Source organism: Macaca fascicularis, chromosome X (assembly GCF_037993035.2).
Source record: "Macaca fascicularis isolate 582-1 chromosome X, T2T-MFA8v1.1".
NCBI lineage: Eukaryota > Metazoa > Chordata > Mammalia > Primates > Cercopithecidae > Macaca > Macaca fascicularis.
The window spans coordinates 110,026,177-110,048,125 of record NC_088395.1 but is presented as its reverse complement, the minus strand read 5'-3'; the positions used below and the strand labels follow the sequence as shown (position 1 = coordinate 110,048,125).

General features: G+C 42.3%; 2 long non-coding RNA genes and 1 pseudogene across 2 annotated transcripts; 2 read left to right on the top strand and 1 right to left on the bottom strand.

The window, feature by feature from the left end:
* Positions 1-208: 208 nt before the first annotated feature.
* LOC141409422 (uncharacterized) lies at positions 209-11,172 on the bottom strand. The gene is made up of 2 exons (XR_012430031.1): positions 11,057-11,172; positions 209-706 (listed from the first exon to the last, which is right to left on the bottom strand). It is a non-coding gene; the product is annotated as an uncharacterized lncRNA (long non-coding RNA).
* Positions 724-16,199, top strand: LOC141409423 (uncharacterized). Its single transcript, XR_012430032.1, has 2 exons — positions 724-835; positions 16,050-16,199. It is a non-coding gene; the product is annotated as an uncharacterized lncRNA (long non-coding RNA).
* Positions 16,200-16,465: 266 nt separating this feature from the next.
* LOC107128548 (nuclear envelope phosphatase-regulatory subunit 1 pseudogene) lies at positions 16,466-21,604 on the top strand (annotated as a pseudogene).
* The last annotated feature ends 345 nt before the right edge of the window (positions 21,605-21,949 follow it).

Here is a 21,949-nt window from a genome sequence, read left to right as displayed (position 1 = left end):
TTTAGAAAACATAGTAAGAACAAATGCAAATAAGAATTGTGTAATTCTGCTGGATCATTCAAGATCCAAGCAATAAATAAATGGAACTCAAAAATGGATGATTTGACGAGAGTTAAAGAATTTTTTCCCTGAGTTGTCACCAGAGGGGTAGGGTTGTGGTGTATATTAGCTGGCTCAGGCTGCCATAACAAAGTACCAGAGACTGAGTGGCTTAAACAATAAATTTATTTTCTCACAGTTCTGGATGTTGGAAGTCAGATCAAGGTGTTGCCAGAGGATTTTTTTTGAGGCCTCTCTCTTTGGCTTCTACACAGCTGTCCTCCCTGTCATCACATGGCCTTTTTCTCTGTATCTGTGTCCTAATCTCTTCTAAGGACACTAGTCACTGGATTAGGACCCACCCCAATGACCTCATATAATTTAGCTATCTTTGTAAAGACCCTATTTCCAACTACAGTCACATGCTGAGGTATTGGGGATTAGGACTTCAACATGAATTTGGTGGGTGTGGGGAGGGGTGGGTGCACAATTCAGGGCATAACATAGTGTTACTACCCCTCTGCAAAGGAGACGAGAGGAAAGGAAGTGGGGAGGAGCAGAGGGAGTGGGAGGTAAGGGAGGGGTTACTGGAATGGTATACAGCTGTGTGGAAAGGTCCATCTGACAGTAGCTGTAATCTTCAGGATGCAGTCAGCTCACAGCAACCCTGAAAGAGAAAATGAAATGAGAGGGAATAAATGCTTGACTTCGCGCTCTTCCGAACATCTACTAGGTATTTCTCTTGGCCAAATTGGAAGCTGGAGGGCAAGGAAGACCTTTTGTATAGTCTGTGTTGGTAAGTGTGGGGGACACAGAGCAGGAAGGAAAGTAGATGGTGGGGAGGGGGCCGGAGGAGGGTGGTTGTGGGTGGTGAGTGGGAGGAGGACAAACGGGAGATACAAGCACACACCTGAAATAGTTAATACTTTACCATATATTCTTGGAATTATGTGTATACATAAATATTTGTAATAAAGATCACACAACTTTTTTTTTTTTAACAAATTGGGATCAGATTATATGTATGGTTTTCTAAGTATTTTTCTCCCCAAATTGATATACAAAGGAAATTCAAGGCTAATAAAACTAGTTTATTTTTAAATGACCTAAAACATGAAAATGGAAAAATTCTGAGATTGGAAATTAAGGAGAAGTTGCCACATAGAAAAATTTGTTATAAAATGGTACCCTAAAAGTGTATTTTGGACACCAAAACAAATCAGGGTAACAGAATGGAAATATCTGTATCTGTGTATATGTGTTTAATTTGTTAGATATGTTAGAGGGAATATTTGAATTAGTGAAAGGATGGGATAGTCAAAATATTTGAGGGGAATGTTAGATCTTTTGCTTTACACTTTATTCCAAAGTACATTCCAAATGAATTAAAGATTTACATTTGATAAGTGAAACCATAGATTGTTTGTTTAAAATGAAGGATATTTTATCATGGCTCAGATGACCTTTCTAAATATTATTGACAGGATACCTACAGGAAAAGGTGGATAGATTTTCATACATAAATACTTTAAATAACTTTATTATAAAACAACATGAGAGGAATTATTAGGCATGCAACACAGAACAGAATAATCACAACACATAAATACAAATTGTTAATATCTTTAAAATTTAAAGGATTTTTTTACAAGTTATAAGAGACAAGGGAGATAGGCCATAGATGCACATAAGCTAATTTTGAAAAGAAATGCAAATTGCAAGTAAACAGGTTCATTTTCCCGAGACATAAATACTTAAAATAATGAAGTATTTTCTACCACTGTTGTCATCCCCCTTGCAATAGGTGCTAGTAAGTTATTGAACATACTTTTAGGTGTCTAGTCAATATATTGTCAGAGTAGTAGAAACCAGGCTAGGTTGTAGGCTGGCTACATTGTGACCATCACACCATCAAGTGATGACTAGACCCATCAGGTGTCAATTATTCTTCCCCAAATTCTGGACTGTTTTGGTTATGGTGTAGACAGAGAGGGGGAGTGGCAGGAGAAAGGATCAATGTAAAGAAGAAAGGAGGTTTGGTAATTATATGCAGCCCATTGATTACTGAACCTAATTATCACATTTCTCTAACACTGGTACACAGCACATAGAAGTTGCTCATTAAATGTGCATTCAATAACGACTACGTCTTAGACCTTGCATCTTAGTGAATACTTCATTTAAATAGGCAAATCCCTGGCGTCAGATGGCTGAAATGATTCAAATTTTGCATTAGTGAATGATAGGTGACCAGATGGGCAGGCTTGGGGCCTCTCATCCTCATGTCCTCTGTGGAATCTAGGACCTAGCCAACTAACTGAGTTCTTGACCCCTATCCCATTAAGAAGACAGTTGTAACATAGCCCACGATATTCATGAAAACATTCCAAAAGAAAATAAGGATTTGTTAATGTAAGTTTGAATAGGAGGCCTACCAAACAGATATGGATTTTAGTTCACACCCTTCAGCATATAAGAAATGTCACATTTTCAAAGCACCTTTAAATGAATATAAATATGACTCTGATATCCAATCCTAGCATGCTAGTGGGAAATCCACATCAGTTATTACTGGGGATTCCTCATCTCCATTAGTTGTACAGGCATTCTATGGTCTTATCTAGCACCAAAGCCTGAGGAGATCCCTGCTGTCTTCAGCTGTCTGTCCACACTGATTAGGGATGAGGTGCTCATTTACTGAACTGGCATGGTATCTTCAGATCCCTTGTCCCTGCTGCTTCTATCCAACCCTCTGGGTAATGGAATGTTTGCCAAGACCAGGTGACCAGCTTCCCCCGGCCCATCACAGAGTCTTCTTTGGGTCCTGATACAGAGAAATGCTCATGTCTCTGCTACTGAAAGGAAGTATAGACCCTGACCTCTATTCTCTTGCTGCCCTAAAATGCCCTCCATTCCCATCCAGGGACATCTGGCTTGACTTCATCAATGAATATAATCCTTTTCAGAATATATGGGCTGGGCACAGTAGCTCACGCCTGTAATCCCAGCACTTTGGGAAGTCGCAGGAGGATTGCTTGAGGCTAGGAGTTCAAGACAAGCCTGAGCAACATAGCAAGACCTAATTTCTTTCTTTTTTTTTTTTTTTTTTGAGACGGGGTTTCGCTGTGTTGCCCAGGCTGGAGTGCAGTGGCCGGATCTCAGCTCACTGCAAGCTCCGCCTCCCGGGTTCACGCCATTCTCCTGCCTCAGCCTCCCGAGTAGCTGGGACTACAGGCGCCTGCCACCTCGCCCGGCTCATTTTTTGTATTTTTAGTAGAGACGGGGTTTCACTGTGTTAGCCAGGATGGTCTCGATCTCCTGACCTCTGATCCGCCTGCCTCGGCCTCCCAAAGTGCTAGGATTACAGGCGTGAGCCACCGCGCCCAGCAACATGCATGTTAATATATATTTCTCTTTATTTTTTTAGAGAAGTGGGGTCTCACTCTGTCACCCAGGCTAGAGTGCAGTGGTGCCACTATAGCTCGCTGCAACTTTGAACTCCTGGGATCAAGGGATCCTCCTGCCTCAGCCTCTCAAGTAGCTGGAACTGAGGATGTATGCCACTAAGGCTGGCTAATTTTTTTGTTGTTGTTGTTTTGTAGATGGGGGTCTTGCTATGTTGCCCAGGCTGATCTCAAACTCCTGGCCTCAAGCGATCCACCTCAGCCTCCTACATAGCTGGTAATATCTCAAAAACTGATAATTTAATATGTCCCAGTTAAATGTATAGGTAGTTTCTTTTAGTTTGGATGATTTATTCTTGTTAATTGTTTCATTAAAAAAAAAAATCTTAGGAATATTCAGGAAAGTCATAAAGTACTTTATTAGGTCCAAAACTAGGCCATCCTATTGATTTTAAAAAGGGGGCAGTTATAATAAGTGGACCCAAATTCACATATGGACTCTGTTGATTTAGCAAGTTTCTCTATTTTAATACTATAGAGATGATGTTGCTTTATCTATCCAGACATCTAGATGGTTTCCCTTCTAAAACTGAAGGGCAATTTAAAGAGTATATTTACCCCCATGACATTCAGTGCCTAGTTAACAAGGTGGGTCCATAACAAATAGCTGTTATAACTGTTATTTATTATTGTTATCAATGTCTTCGTCATCAACAAGAATAATCCTGTTTTCATTCAGGAGAATGTATGTGGATTGGTATGGAAGCATGTTGTGAAATAAGTTGCATGACACTCATAAAACACCTGAAAAGGAAAGTAGTTAGTAAATGTAAGGTTTGTCTTGCTTACAGCAAGTTTTTGACATAGAATAAATGTTCAGAAATTACAATTCTCTTTCCTTCCTCCCTTTCCAAAAGGAAAGGGTAAACAATATATTCCTAAGATCTGTAGTTCTCAGCCTGAGATCCCCAGACTCTTAAGGGTCTTTGAAGATACCATTAAGAATTGAAGAGCTCTCTTCTCTTTCCATATTGTCTCTTCTTTCTTTCTTTCTTCCTTTTTTTTCTTCCTAATTCATTATGGAGGTAATACTTAGCTGAACTTTTTCTAGAATCAAATGAGATAATATATTTAAAAGTGTATTATTAACTATGAATTGTGGCCGGGCGCGGTGGCTCACACCTGTAATCCCAGCACTTTGGGAGGCTGAGGCGAGTGGATCACGAGGTCTGGAGATCGAGACCACGGTGAAACCCCGTCTCTACTAAAAATACAACAAATTAGCTGGGCGCGGTGGTGGGCGCCTGTAGTCTCAGCTGCTCTGGAGGCTGAGGCGGGAGAATGGCGTGAACCCGGGAGGAAGAGCTTGCAGTGAGCCGAGATCGTGCCACTGCACTCCAGCCTGGGCGACAGAGAGAGACTCCGTCTCAAAACAAAACAAAACAAAACTATGAGTTGTAATAATAATGATGATTAATAGTTAGCTTGCTTATACAAATGTCAATAATCAGAAGTTGTATATACATGTATGTAAGTTATATATATATTTTTGTATATATATTTGTATATAAGTTGTGTGTGTGTGTGTATATATACATATCTCTCCAAAATATAAAAAAATATGTATAAGGAAGAGGATAGAAGTTAGAGATGCTCTAAATTTTGTTTAAAAAATATAAAGTTGGCCGGGCGCGGTGGCTCAAGCCTGTAATCCCAGCACTTTGGGAGGCCGAGGCGGGCGGATCACAAGGTCAGGAGATCGAGACCACAGTGAAACCCCGTCTCTACTAAAAATACAAAAAATTAGCCGGGCGCGGTGGCGGGCGCCTGTAGTCCTAGCTACTCAGGAGGCTGAGGCAGGAGAATGGCGTGAACCCAGGAGGCGGAGCTTGCAGTGAGCCGAGATCGTGCCACTGCACTCCAGCCTGGGCAACAGCGTGAGACTCCGTCTCAAAAAAAAAAAAAATATATATATATATATATATATAAAGTTAGATAAATAATTTAGAAAAGTCTACCAGATGTGGTGGTGTGCACCTGTGATCCTAGCTGCTTGGGAGGCTGAGGCAGGAGGCTCTCTTGAGCCCACTAGTTCGAATACAGCCTTGGCAACATAGCAAAACCACAACTTAAAAAAAAAAAAAGAGGCCAGGCATGATGGCTCATGCCTGTAACCCCAGCACTTTGGGAGGCCGAGGCAGGTGGATCACCCGAGGTCAGGAGTTCGAGACCAGCCTGGCCAACATGGCAAAACCCCATCTCTACTAAAAATACAGAAACTAGCCCAGTGTGGTGGTGTGCACTTGTAATCCTAGCTACTAGGAAGGTTGAGGCAGGAGAATTGCTTGAACCCAGGAGGTGGAGGTTGCAGTGAGCTGAGATCATGCCACTGCACTCCAGCCTGGGCAACACAGCAAGACTCCATCAAAAAAAAGAAAGAAAGAAAACAATCTTAGGATAAGCACTACAAGATTAAAAATGGAATATGTGTCTTAAGCCATTTTGTGCTACTATAACAGAATACCACAGACTGGATAATTCATAAATAGAGATTCATTTCTTATGTTTCTGGAAGCTGGGAGGTCCAATATCAAAGTGCTATCATCTGGTGAGGGCCTTCATCCCATGGTGGAAGGCAGAAGGTCAAAAGAGCAGGGGGTGGGGAAGAAGGCAGCAGAACTCATCCTTTTATCAGGAACACACTCTTGAGATAACAAACCTACTCCCACAATAACAGTGTGAATCCATTCATGAGGGAAGAGCCCCATGACCTAATCGCCTCCTAAAGGTCCCACCTCTCAACATTCTTGCATTGGGGATTAAGTTTCCAACACATGAGCTTTGGGGGACACATTAAAGCCATGACAATATGTAAATTCCAAAACTCCAAAGAAAACTCCATTGGTCTAACAAGGCAGGAAAGGAGGGGAGGGGAACATGCAAATTAAATACATGGTAAATAGAAAACACAAAGTAAAAAGGTAGAAATATATCTACAGTGGATCAGTAATAATAAATATATGTGGATTAAACTCACATATTAAAAGAAAACCTCAGTTTTTTTTTTTTATAAGACACAGAATCCAGTTTGATGCCTTTTCTCAGAGGCACACTTACAATTATCCAGAAAAGCTCAAAATAAAAGGATGGAAAAAATATACCAGGCAAATACTAAGCAAAAGAAAGATGGTGTAGCAAAATTAATGCAAAAACAGTAGTAGTTTTCATCCACAGGAGTATGGCACATCATAAACACCACACCAAGCAAATGTAGTTAGTATATTGAGCAAGAACTATTGGTGAGATACAATCAAAATGTAACTTTACTTTTGTCTAATCCTGTACTTTTAAAATTACATTTCTCTCAGGCCCCATGGCTTTCCTGCCACCTTACAGTCACTTTAAATCACAAATTGAGCCTCAATTCAGTGATTAGAACACCAAGTTCCAAATAATAAAGGGCCACTGAACTTGATTTAGAGTTAAACCTTCTCTGCTAACCTAGCACCAACTTAAGGCAACCTCCCATATTTGAGCAAAGGGATGCACTGAGTTTCTTCTCTTTGCCCATCTTCCTTCCCCAGCTTGCTAATTTTGACTTCAGGCCTGTCCGGGGTTGGAGTGATGGGAAAGAGTAAGGGGGAAAGGAGCAGAAAATTCTTGTCTGGTTATGTAGTAAGTTGCCTTTAGTCTGTATGGATCTAGCTGTTTAAACGAGACTCTCATCAGAGGCTCCCTTACTGCTACCTCTGTATCAAAAACAAAACATGCTATTGCTGTTTCTCCTTCAGCTCTGAGTTTTTCAGCTGTCCATTCCATAGGGTTTTTCAGCTGGAATCTGTAGCATCCCCAAACAGCTCTCTTTGAGAGCAGCTCGCTCTCCTTCATGGCCCGCTTCTTGTACATGGGAAACATGTATCTATCTTTTGCCCCCAACAAACTGGAAATGCAGACAGATCACAACACAGTTACCACTCCCACCATCACCACAGCCACATTCTCTAGCCAGTAAGATTTGTCAGTCTAGAAGCAGATCACATTCCACTGTGCCTTCCAACTCCAGGAGACACATATCAAGCTTTAGGGGATCCAGTTGAATCCATGGACTGAAAAGGAAAGCACCTCAACTCTTCCAACTTGGAAGCTCATTACAAAGAAATCTTCCTCACAAAACTTCCTTCTTCATATCTCCTCTTGTCCCTTTTAATCCTCCTTGTGAGTTTTAGAGCCGCTTGGTTATTTCCTTTGAAAACCTGGCTTTGATTTCATATCTGTTATATCTTAATGCCTAAGAGGAAACTTTTAATTTAACATCCTGTCATGGAAATCTAAACCAACTAGTCCCTGAGCCCTGGAAGGTCACAGTATAACGTTAAAAAAATTTTTTTAAGGTAGAGTGGGGGAGAGTGTGGGTTTTGGAGTGTGACAAACCTGGGTTCGAATCCAAGCTCTCAAACTTACTAGATTTAGGGTCTTGGAATATATACTCAACCTCTGAGTTCCGTTTCTTCTTCGTTTAGGGAAGATACTGCTGCCTACCTTGGTAGAAAGCAATTCTGCCTACCTACAGAATTATGGGAATTAAAGAGAGAACCAACTTAAAACACGAAACACTTCATCTGGCCCATAGTGGACACTCAAACAAATATTAGTTCCCTTCCTACCTGCCTCCTCCTTTCCTTGAAAGTTATGCCTTTGACATTCTTTACTTTCTAAAGAACATTTGTAAATGCAATAACAAGAAGGAGAAAACACAGGTATGATCTTCAGTGCCATTTCTGTATTCTAGAATGAGCTGTCTGATGGATCCTACAGGAAAAGGAACAATATCGTCATACCATTTTCCTTTTGGGAGTTACCCATCCAACGAAGTTGAAAGTAGGGGGCAACAATAATCAAGCTATTTAACTGTTTCATATGTTTTCCTGAAACTTAATTTTAGCTTATAGGTTAAAAATCAATAAAGCACGTGTACTTAGAGCTCCAGAACTTTAGAATGAGAGTTCCAGTGCCAAACCCTTCAATAGCTACTGGACCTGGTAAGATCTTTCCCCCTTCTCTGACTTTATCTATCAGAGACGGTAAACAAACAAACAAACAAACACCCAGCTGATATTTATTACTTACTATGTGTTGACACTAAATGGACTATGTAATAATTTATGTAAACCTCACAGCAACCCTAAGAGGAAGTAATGGAATTATCACCATTTTACAAAAGAGGCACAGAGGCACAGCTAAGAGTGGCAGATCTGGGATTTGAACCCAGTTAGTGACTACTCTTGACAACTCTTAGCTACTGTACTATCGTGGCTCTCTGAAAAGGAGCATATTTTGAGAAATGTGAAACTTGAGATCTCATTTGTGAAAGCACCCTGACTGTATAACAGGCCCACCTAAAAGCTGATGTCAAAATAAGATTAGACATAAATAGATTTACTGGAGAAACACGATAGACAAAGGGAGAAAGAACAAGAGAAGATGGGGAGAGCCTTTAGACTGTGATCCACATGTCACATCTGGAAAGCAGAGGGAAGGAAGAAGAGTTAGGTAGAAAGAGTCTCAGACTTCAGTGCATTTGAGAAGCTCTGGACCAGGCCAATGGGGAGTACAAGCAAAGATTAAAAGTCTCCCATTGAGCAGAAATGGCATGGCTCTAGTGGCTCAGCTGTGCTAACTCATGGTATGGGAGCAGTCTGGGAAAAGTGTGTCCTTAGCATGAATCATGAATGTAAGGGTAGATTCAGTGACTGTTTCCTTGCAGTCCACTTACCTTCTGCTGACTGAACCCTGAATATTTTGCAAAGACCCTGAGCCTGATCCCTTCTACGCTTCCTCATCAGAGGGTCTCACACTCTTTTGCACTGTCTCCTAAGAGCAGGGGGATCCTGGTTAGCACAGAGCTCTCTCTCCAAGGTTCTAGATGTTCCGTGCTTTCTGCTCTGCAATTGGCCAGGTAAGTAACTGCTTGGATATGTGATTGACATTCCAGCCTTCTGTGTGGGTAGGGAGGTGGTGAGGGGCCCACAGCAGCAGGCTCTGGATGCTGCTGACCCTCCACCACCAATGCCTTAAAAAGCACCTTCACACCAGTTCACAGCTTGACTGTCCTGGCTCCCAAGTCGTGAGCTGGGCCTGCAGTACATGGGGATTTTCAGATAGGAGGTGATACCCCCTTTCTCCTAAGTTGTAGGACCACATGTGTTTGCAACTTCCCTTTATCTGGGGTCTTCTGTACTTCTGGGCTTGGGATGACTGAGGCATCAGATGCACTGCACCAGGCAGACACAGAGCTAAAGTCCTTGCAGAACCAACCAAACAGGCCAGTGCACATCAAGTTCCTTCTGCGAGCCTGAGCAAGGTGGGTGGGAGAGGGATGGGTGAGGTTTTGTGTGCTGTCTAACCCCATTTTTGCCCCAGTCTTCTTGGGGGCTACTTCACTGGACTCTGAGAAAAGGGTCAGCCTCTTCTGCTTCAACCCCAAGTTACCTGGTCAGATCTGTTCAGACATCTGTTTGCTCAAAGACTATCCCAATGAATGTTTCCTGCCAGGACACTTTGGGGCTTTATCTCCTCCCCTGCAAAATGTTCCCCAAAAGAGAGAGGGAAAAGGAGGGAAAGGCAAAGTGCTCTGACCTGCAATAGAGCAGTCAGTTCTCCTCCCCCAGGTATGTCTGTGCAGGGCAGCTTGACCATTAGCCTAAGAGGGCCCTGTGCCTGCTGTAGGCTGGAGCAGAGAAACAACAGTCAGACCCACCCCAGAGGGGAATGTGGCCTGAGTGAGCCCTTCCACCTCCTGCCTAAGCACCACCACTCTTAGCGTTAGGGGGATGGATTTATCCTTTCTTATAAAACTAATTCCAGTGAGCCTGGAACCTGATCTCACTCCAGCCAGAATTCCAGTTTGACTATTACCCATCAGGCTGCCATTGGCCTTGAAGAATGGTCTGGAGACATGAAGAGCTCCAAAATGGCATCACAGAGAAAACCAAAAGCAAAGGTCACATTCATTCTTGCTTTGCTCCATAGAAGCTTAATTTTCTTATATTACACTTGCTACTTTTTCTTTAGAACTTTTAATTTTTTGTTTTGTTTTAGTATTTTAGAAAGGCATTTTCCCCTTGAATTCTTATGAATATTTTATTATAGTTTCTTTTTCTCACTTTACACCCACCCTACACAGAAAACTATACTTTCTAGTCCCCTGTCCCCTCTATCCCCTTACTGTGAGGTGAGACCATATGACAGTTTTGGCTAATCAGCTGTCAACCGCAGTAACAGGTTACTTCTAGACTAACCTATAGTGGGATGAGAGTCTTCCATTACTCTCTACCCCTGCCATAGTGATCCGTGATGTTCCAGGCTGTAGAGCTTCTGTCAGCCTGAGGTCCTGAGACTGGGGACCAGGGCCCTTTCACCCCACACTTTCACCAACACATGTTGGGCATTTATTGTGAGCTAGAAATAAACCTTTGCGTGTTAAGCCGCTGAGATTTTTTTTTTCCCCAAAAGGGAATGAGGAGGCAGGGCAGGAGTGTAGGGAATGCAGTTTCAGAAAGGCGCCCGCCCCCACCCACCACTCTCACGCCCACCTTCAGGGATGGGGTGCTTACCTCTTTTTCCATCTTTCGCTCAAAACTCCCACATCCTCTGTAATAGGAAGCTAACATCCACACAGGGTTTCTGCTCATCTCCCCAGCATTCCCCACTGCCCACCATTTTCTGAATTAAAATGGGCAGGGGGCGTGGCTGTGGGAACTGCAGTACAAGACCCGCTGCGGTGTCCGTTTTCCATTCCAGAGGTTTGCAGGTGATTCCTCCCCTCACACCGACTTGACTTGCGGAGAGCCAGGACATTTTTCTCCTCCCCTTTCCCTGAGCGAGAAGCTAGCTTGCTTTCAATACAATAGGGGCCCGGTACACAAACCTGACCGCCATTCCCATCCCAGATCCCTCCCCCAAGCCCACCATTTTTTCCCCCTAAAATAAATCGGCGTAGGGGCCGGAAAGGGGTATAGTCAACGCAGTCTTGGACGCGTTATGATCTTCTGCTTCGCCTTCAGATAGCCTGTAATCATTCAAACCTTTTCAGATCCGCGGCCAACAGTAGTCTCCTCCTTTTCTGTTTAGTAGCAAGAAGCGCTCCCGCCTGCCTCTAAGGCAATAGGGAGATGGTGCTCAGGATGGAAAGAGAACTCAGACTATATACTGACTTCAATTCACGTCAGCCCTTTGTCCAGTGAGGCCCGTGTGTTAACAGTGAGCTCGGATCCCTAATAAGCCCTCCCAACAGCACTTCAGCAGAAGCCGGGTTGCCCATCCCCAGCCCAACCTGACAATCTGAAAGGGTATCATCTTCCTAGAGTATTTATTCGCTTTTCTCAGATTATCAGGGAGGATCAGCCTTTTAGAGTTAATTGATCCTGTCTTCTTTTTTTCTCTCCTGTCTCTAAATTCTCCACCTCCCCTCCCCCAAGATCCTGAAGTCTAGCAGTTCCCTGGCAGTTCTGTCCAGACGCTGAAATGGGGCTCAGGAAACAAACTGGGAGGGAGAGTGAGTGAGGTTTCACCAATTCTTTTCAATATTTGTATGTTCTGTTCCTTATAGTTATTATCTTTACTATTATTACTAACAGCCTACATCCTGTTTGTCACTAGAAAATAGAAAAGAGCTATTTATTTTCAGATGGGAAGCAGGAGGTAGATTCAAGTATGCATGTGGGTGAATAACCCAGCCAACTGTTTTTGCTGCTCAATAATAATACAAATATAGATACTCTAGGCGCCACTATTTTGGATGTTTGAAATGTACAGAGCAGCTGGAGGCTCCCCTTATGAGGGGCCCCTATGTTGTGTGAGGCTTTTCCATGAAGTCAGACATTGAGGTCACATAATCCCATAGTACAGAGGACACCTTGGATTTTCAGATTTCAGTAGATGGTCATAATGTTGTAGTCTTTACAAATTATATTAATTCAACTTCCACAATTGCTATATTTCCCAGTTCTCAACCACATCCACATCCCTATTAACCCTTTCCAATTGCAACTCAAAAGCTCCTACTTTTTATGACCTCAGGGACAGATCCGGATTTTGGGTACTGAAATTTATAATTTGGAGGACTCTAAGAAAAAGAATATTAAAAAGTATGAACATTTCAAGCAACTATGTACAAAAGTTAACATTTACTTATTATGAGAAATCACAACAAATTACAAAATTGAACAGCTGACATATTTTTAAAAAATTTCCAGAAAAATAACATTGTCTTAATTAACTGCCTGGCATACCTCTACAGTGATTTTTTTCACTACAATTTTTGACTACAAATTCTTTGATCTTTTCTTCATATGACATTTTTGTAATAACATATTTTCTTTCTTTTTTCTTTTTTTTTTTTTTTTTTTTGAGATAGAGTCTCGCTCTGTCGCCCGGGCTGGAGTGCAGTGGCCGGATCTCAGCTCACTGCAAGCTCCGCCTCCCGGGTTTACGCCATTCTCCTGCCTCAGCCTTCCAAGCTCCGCCTCCCGCCTCCCGGGTTTACGCCATTCTCCTGCCTCAGCCTTCCGAGTAGCTGGGACTACAGGCGCCCGCCACCTCGCCCGGCTAGTTTTTTGTATTTTTTAGTAGAGACGGGGTTTCACCGTGTTAGCCAGGATGGTCTCAATCTCCTGACCTCGTGATCCGCCCGTCTTGGCCTCCCAAAGTGCTGGGATTACAGGCTTGAGCCACCGTGCCCGGCTGTAATAACATATTTTCTAGAAAAAAAAGATACTCCAATCTTTCCTTTGGCATAGTCAAGCAATTTTAAAATTATGATTGATAAAAGTTTCAGCTTTACAACTTATCATTGGCAACCGGTAAATTTTTAGTTTTGTCAAATTTGAGGAAACTGCTGTCAACCTCTGTCAAGTTTCTTTCTTATATGGGTTTTAAGATTTCAGAACATTTCAAGTTTTCTTGTGCAGATACTAATCTTAAGTATACTCAATGGCATACACAAATCCGTGTAATGTTAATGTCCTCATTGTAGTATATTTTGTGTTTTATGGTATTTTAGTCAGTGTCAGTATTTCATGCCAATTCATTCAAGAAATTAATATGAACCAATTTAGATGTGATTGGGCAAAGCCACAGGCATGGTTGGTGTAAAAAAAAAGACCAATAGTCAATTTTTGATTAATCATATGTTGCTTACTTATTGGGCAGCAGTGGGAACTAAGACTAATAAAACATCAGGTAGGAGGAAATAGTATCAAATGCTGCCAGGAGGTCGATGACAGACCACCATGCTTTTAAAGTAAGGTCTAAGATTTTTCAATGGTTTACTAAGCATATGAAAGACAATTGAGTATAGTGTTAGACTTATTATAATTAGAGTCTGACAACCCTAGTTTGAATCTTAGAGCTTCCACTTGCTACCTTGAGAAATCTTACTGGTAATTGCTTAATTATACATGAGATTAAGACACAAATGAGTAAATTATCCAACTAAAATCAAACTAAATGTAATTCCAAATCAACTTCCCTCTTAGCTTGCTCTCCAACATGCTGGCATCCATCTCATCACCAAGAAGAGGAGGGGAATTTGAAGTAGAAAGAAACAGTAATCTTTTTTCTTTTTTATTTCACTCAGATTAGAAAAACCTTCTTGTAGGAGCTCCAAGAATTTTATTTACTTTGAGTGTCTTGCCTTAGACGGTTTTTAAAACACAAATGTCATCCTAGACCTGCTGTGTCAGAATCTTTGTTGCTAGGGACTCAAGTACTGTATTTTCAAAAACATGCACAGATGATTCTGCTAAGCATACCTTGTTATGAACTGTATGACAGACTTTACAAATTCTATTCTTGCCATCCTCTGAGGAGTAATTATTTTTCTTTCCAACTTTTATTTTATGTTCAAGGGGTACATGTACGCATTTGTTACTTGGGTAAATTGCATGTCATGAGGGTTTGGTGTACAGATTATATCATCACTCAGGTAATGAGTTTAGTACCTGATAGGTAGTTTTTAAATCCTCTCCCTCCTACCACACCCCACCCTCAAGTAGGCCCTGGTGTCTATTGTTTCCTTTGTGTCCATGTATACTCATTATTTAGCTCCCACTTATGAGTGAGAGCGTGCATTATTTGGTTTTCTGTTCCTGCGTTAATTTGCTTAGGATAATGGCCTCTAGCTCTATCCATGTTTCTGCAAAGGACATGAACTTCTTTTTATATGGCTGCATAGTATTCCATAGTGTATATGTCTCACATTTTTTTTAATCCAGTCACCTCTAATGAGCACCTAGGTTGATTCCATATCTTTGCTATTGTGAACAGTGCTATGATAAACATATACATACATGTGTCTTTATGGTAGAATGATTTATATTCCTTTGGGTATATACCCAGTAATGGGATTGCTGGGTTGAGTGGTAGTGTTTTTTAAGTTCTTTGAGGAATTTCCAAACTGCTTTCCACAATGGCTGAACTAATTTACATTCCCATCAGCAGTGTATGAGTGTTCCCTTTTCTCCACAACCTTGCCAGCATGTTATTTTTTGATTTTTTAATTATAGCTATTCTGACTGGTATAAGATGGTATCTCATTATCTTTTTCATTTGCATGTCCCTGGTGATTAGTGATGTTGAGAAGTTCATGTCCTTTGCAGCAACATGGATAGAGCTAGAGGCCGTTATCCTAAGCTTATGAGCTAGAAGGTAGGACTTGACTCTGGAGGTGGAGCTCAGACACCGGACCAAATTGAGGACTAGCTAAAACAGGGACAGGGTGGAAGTAGCCTTCCATAAGAGATGCCCACCAATGTGTCATATCAGTTTACCATTGCCATGGCAACACCTGGAAGTTACCACCCTTTTTCTAGAAATATCTGCATAATCTGCCCCTTAATTTGCATATAATTAAAAGTGAGTATAAACTTTACTGTAAAAATTACTGAGCTGCTACTGTGGGCACACTGCCTGTGGAATATTCCTGCTCTACAAGGAGTAGTACCTATGCTACTCCTGTATGCTGCCACTTTAATAAAAGTTGCTGTCTAACACCACTGGCTCACCAAGAACCTTCCCTGGCTAAGCCCCAGTTTGGGGGCTCAAATGCCCTGCATCATTTGGCCACCAACGAAGGGATAAAGACAGTGAAAATGGCAGCAATCGATGGAGAGGTGAGATGGCAAGACAACAGAATTGGTGGCAATCAGTGATCAGCTGAGAGGTGGTAATTGGTGAGAGACAATGAAGAGAGATGGCAGTCAGTGAGACAAGTAGACAGACGGTGAGAGATGGTGAAGCTGCAAGAGCTATAACACCAAAGCTGTAACAGTAAAGAGCTGCTAACACTACAGAGCTATAACACTAACCAAAGGCTCTTTTCAGAGCCATCATTTTCCCTGGCAGGTGGTGAACCTGAGCAGATGAACCAGTAGTCATAGTGCTGCTGTCTTATGTGAGACCCACCATTCTGACCAGCAGGCTGGTGGGTTACTGGTTCATGCCAGCCCCCATGTGGCAGCCAAGCCCACTTGTCTGTTCTCACATTGCTATAAAGAACTACCTGAGACTCAGTAATTTATAAAGAAAAGAGGTTTAATTGACTCACAGTTCCACAGGTTGTACAGGAAGCATGGCTGGGGAGGCCTACGAAAACTTACAATCATGGCAGAAGGCAAAGGGGAAACAAGCACATCTTCACATGGCCAGCAGGAAAGAGAGAGACAGAGACAGACAGAGAGAGAGAGAGAGAGAGAGAGAGAGAGAGAAAAGAAGAAAGAAAGAGAAAGGAAAGAAAAAGAAAGAAAGAAAGAAAGAAAAGAAAAGAAAAGAAAAGAAAAGAAAAGAAAAGAAGGAAAGAAAGAAGGAAGTGCTACACACTTTCAAACAACCAGATCTCATGAGAACTCACTCACTGTCATGACATCATCCAATCACCTCCCACCAGGACCCTCCCCTAACATTGAGGATTATAATTCAACATAAGATTTGGGTGGTGACACAGAGCCAAATCATATCACCACCCAAGTTGAGGAAACCTGGAAGACCTTTACCCGGGTCCCACATAGAACATTGGTCATCATGATTTTGGCTACTGTGCATGAATGAGTGTCCTCCACCCTCTCCCACAATATTAGGTAAGCTGGGGAATAAAAGCCTTTGGCTATGTGTTCAGTTAAAAGTCGCCCATTGTTTGAGTGCCCTGAAACACGTCCTTGTCACCCCCCCCAGTCCTTTCTCTTATGACTTCATTTTATTGCTCTACCAGTTGTTTTATTTTCAGTTCTAAAATGTGTGTTTTGTTTGCAGTCTTATGTTTGCTTTGATTTTCTGTTAACTGTATATGGGCATTTGTTTAAAGCAGGACACTTGGTTGTGGGAGGCCCCCTATTGTGTTGACTCTGGGACACCAGAGTCACATTGTTCTCTGACCCCAGCTTGGGTTTGGGTTCACTGGTGGCCACCTCCTGGATGCCCCTGGTATTTGGTGATGGGACCCTCATTGGCTGAAACTCCGGCACTCTGGGTTTCCAGCACTGGCATTTTCGGCTACCTTCCAGATGCTCTGGGGTTTTCAGCATTGACATTCCCTCTAGGATTGTAGGTTATAATCCCTCTCCCTAGGGGAATAGTGGTCTTGCCTTTTTCTGCCCTGAAGTTAGAAGTTATTATTTTCCTAACAGGCAGTCGCAGGCTCCTTCTTGTGTGCTGACTTATAACTGCTTTGCTCAAACACCCTCTAAGCTGAAGGAACAGGGAGTTCCTAGGCTCCTGGCCTGACAGACAACCACCTACAATGGTAGAAAAGTGGCTGCCTGAACATTTATTTTGGTGTCTCCACTGCTGGATAGGTTCTCCAGCAAGTCGATACCTCTGAGGTCTCCCCTTGGGTAACACTGTTTACCCCCTTCCCCTCCTCCCTTCCCATTCACCAATTGTTTAGCCCTCCTCTCTGCTTAACCCTCACTGTCTGTGGATTTTAGGCTCAACATGCTACTGCCCATTTGTAACTTGTAATCCACTTTTGTAATGCCTTGCTACCTATACTTACACCTTCTCTGCAGGAAGTGAGAATCTAAAAGTGAAAAATAATGACTTAGTTGCTTTCCCTCTTGCTAGACTTAGGAAGACTTCTGTGTCCTCTAAAACTTCTGTATCCATGGGGACAATGACGAGCATCTCAGAGGACTCACCACTAGGATATCTTTTAGGCTATTGGAGCAAATTCAAATTTGACTTAATGAAAAAGAAACTCATTTTCTATTGCAACACGGTTTGGGTTCCGTACTAATTAGAAAACCAAATTTGGCGTAAACATGGTTCTATATATTGTAACGATAATTTACAACTGGACTTATTTTGTAAAAAAGAAGGAAAATAGGAAGAGGTCCCTTATGTACAGGCTTTTATGACCCTTTACTGGCTCATGTTACTTCCAGGCACCAGAAAGCTCCACCCGAGGATCCCCTCCTTGCTGGTTCCCCTAGAAGGCATATGTCTTTCCCAGAGTCTCCTCAGTCCCCCAGTTCTCAGGGGGTCCTGCCAGTACTCTAACGAAGGATTGTAGCTCAAGGTCATCAGACACTCCTCCCCCTCACCCAACTAGCCCAAGCCTATACCCCTATTCCCCCCAAAATAAGCCCAATCAATACCACCAGGACTGGAGCCCCATATTAGCCCCTAAAGTAAAATCTGTGTCCATTGCAGGAGGTAGCTAATGGAAATGGGGATACATGTGCCATTTTCTATGTCTAATGTGGATTTATATGAGGAAAAATTTGGCCAGTTTTCAGAAAATCCAGGAAAGTTTATACAAGCGTGTGTTATGTTGACCATGTTCTTTGATTTAACTTTCATGACTTAGAAATATTATCATCTGTTCGCTGTGCTGTGGGAAAAAAGTGGAGGGAAGTATCTGTGGTTAATCAGTCAATTATGACAGAGTTAGAAATATAACTCAGGTAAAAGATGAAAATTCTGTTCTGTTTCTGGGTCATTTGATAGAGGAACTCGGGAAATATACCAGTGCATACCCAGGCTCCCCAGAAGGGCAAGCTCTCCTGGGTGTACATTTTATTACTAATCCTGCACCTGACATTAGGAAGAAGATAAAAAAGCAACGATGAGACCTCAAATCCCAATGAGCTAACCCTTTTTATTTATTTATTTATTTATTTATTTATTTATTTATTTATTTATTTATTTATTTTGAGACAGAGTCTTGCTCTGTTGTCTTGGCTGGAATGCAGTGATGCCATCTTGACTCACTGCAACCTCCGCCTCCCGGGTTCAAGCTACTCTCATGCCTCAGCCTCCCGAGTAGCTGGGACTACAGGCACCCGCCTCTATGTCTGGCTAAGTTTTGCATTTTTAGTGGAGACAGGGTTTCAACATGTTGACCAGGCTAGTCTCAAATTCCTGGCCTCAAGTGATCCACCCACTTCAGCCTCCCAAAATGCTAGGATTACAGGCATGAGCTACCGCACCCAGACCCTAACATCCAGATCTTACACGAGGACTTTAAAGTTTATAACAATAGGGACAGGGCAAAATAGGTGAGAAAGCAAAAACAAAAACTAGCCAAAAGGCGCAATTGTTAACAGTTGCTTTAAGTCCCCTGCCACATCAGAATTACCCATGCCAAGAAAGAATCACGAGATTGGCATCTGGGATGCCTAGATAAGAGCCCCTGACTCACTGGCATACTGATTCACTAGGCCAGAATCAGCGTGCCCAGTGTAAACAAAAGGGTCATTGGCAATGAGAATGTACTAACTGCCCCTGGTGACACAGAAAAATAGCTCCCCATCACTACTGGAGCTAACCTTCTTTTTCTAGCCCCAGTGAGCGGGAATGTTGGACCCTTGGTCCAATGGACAGCTTTCCACAATGGCAGTTTTTTTTGCTCTAAGTCTCTTGGCCAAAGGAAATTCCAAAGAAGTCTAAAACAAACAAACAAGCAAATTCAGGCCATGAAGGGAAACAGGAGGTTGGACACACCTCACTATGCCCTCTTTGAAATTTAGGCTTGGTTCACAAGGCCCTTCAATAATATAGAAATAAAGTATCGGCCGGGCGCGGTGGCTCAAGCCTGTAATCCAGCACTTTGGGAGGCCGAGACGGGCGGATCACGAGGTCAGGAGATCGAGACCATCCTGGCTGACACGGTGAAACCCCGTCTCTACTAAAAAATACAAAAAAACTAGCTGGGCAAGGTGGCGGGCGCCTGTAGTCCCAGCTACTCGGGAGGCTGAGGCAGGAGAATGGCGTGAACCCGGGAGGCGGAGCTTGCAGTGAGCCAAGATCACGCCACTGCACTCCAGCCTGGGCGGCAGAGCGAGACTCTGTCTCAAAAAAAAAAAAAAAAAAAAAAAAAAAAAAAAAAAAGAAATAAAGTATCAGCTCTAACCAGGAGACTTAGTCTTACTAAAAAGAAGGATCCCCTGAAGATCAATTACAACCCAAATGAAAAGGTCCCATATCAGGCTGTTCTCACAGCTATAGAGAAATACCTGGGACTGGGTAATTTATAAAGAAAAGAGGTTTAACTAGCTTATGGTTCTGTGGGCTATACAGGAAGCATGATGCTGGCATCTGTTTGGCTTCTGGGGAGGCCCCAGGAAATTTACAATCATGGTGGAAGGCAAAGGGAGAGCAGGCACTTCACAGAGCCAGAGCAGGAGCAAGATACAGAGGTTCCATACGCTTTTTTTTCGAGATGGAGTCTCACTGTGTCACCAGGCTGGAGTGCAATGGCAAGATCTTGGCTCACTGCAACCTCTGCCTCCCGGGTTCAAGTGATTCTCCTGCCTCAGCCTCCTGAGTAGCTGGGATTACAGGTGCATGCCACCATGCCTGGCTAATTTTTGTATTTTTAGTAGAGACAGGGTTTCACCACATTGGTCAGGCTGGTCTCGAACTCCTGACCTCATGATCTGCCCACCTCAGCTTACCCTTTAATTATTTCCTGGGCTAAGCCAAGAACCCTCCCAGGCTAAGCCCCAATTTTGGGTCTTGCCTGCCCTGCATCACTCATTGGCTATGTGTATGTCTTTTTTTCAGAAGGATCTGTTTATGTCTTTTGTCCACTTAAAAAATGTTTGGGACCGGGCACAGTAGCTCACACCTGTAATCCCAGCACTTTGGGAGGCTGAGAAGGGTAGATCACGAGGTCGGGAGATTGAGACCATCCTGGCTACGGTGAAACCCTGTCTCTACTAAAAATACAAAAAATTAGCCAGGCGTGGTGGCGGGTGCCTGTAGTCCCAGCTACTTGGGAGGCTGAGGCAGAAGAATGGCATGAACTGGAGAGGTGCATCTTGCAGTGAGCTGAGATCGTGACACTGCACTCCAGCCTGGGCAACAGAGCGAGACTCCATCTCAAAAAAAAAATGTTTGGGTACACAGTAGGTATATATATATATATATATGGAGTATATAGATACTACGATACAGTCATGCAATACATAATAATCACATCCTGACAAATGTGGTATGCATCCCTTAAATCTGTTGTGTTAGAAACAATCCAATTATACTCTGTTTGTTATTTTAAAATGTATAATCAAATTATTATTGACTATAGTCATGCTGTTGTACTACCAAATACTAGGTCGATAAGAATAACATTCTTTCTGGTGGACAGGGCCATGGCAGTGACCTGAGCTGCCACCTGACATGAATTTGCTGGAGCAGGCAGAAGAGCTCAAGGCTTTTGAGAGAAGACTTACTGAGTATATACATTGTTTACAACCTGCTACTGGACATTGGAGAATGCTTCTTCTAGTGGTATCTGTCTGTACAGCTACTGGTGCCTGGAACTGGTTGATAGATCCTGAGACACAAAAGGTGTCCTTCTTCACATCATTACGGAATCATCCATTTTTCACCATTAGCTGTATCACTCTAATAGGCTTGTTCTTTGCTGGAATACACAAGAGAGGAGTTGTACCATCAATTATAGCTGCTCAATGTCAAATGATATTAGCAGAATACAATATGTCTTGTGATGATACAGGAAAACTAATTTTGAACCCTAGGCCTCATGTTTAACGCCAATCTTCACTAATTGTTATTGGATGTAAAACAACCTTTATTTGAATAAGTGATACAGCAAAAAGCCATAAAGCATTCCTTTTGCGGTTAGATATGTAAAGGTCATAGCAACAACTGACAAGATGTGTGCAATATTTACCCAGATTATCTTGATGATGATGATTGACATTATCAGTGCTTTGGTACCTTTTATTACCTGTTTCAGTATTAGTGTCACCTTAGTACTTCAGATCCTTCAAAGATTTTTGCAGATGAAGTTTGTATATATGTTATGAAGTTAAACTTAAGAATAGAACCTCATTCAGTTTTTATAATGTATTTTTGCAAACTACTGTAAATAGCAAATCAATGCCAATGGTAAACAAAGAGGAAAATGTTGCGTGGTCTTTGTTCTGTACCAGTATTTCAGGAACATCTGCTTGCCATCTCCACAGCTCTTTAAAACTGGCTATTAT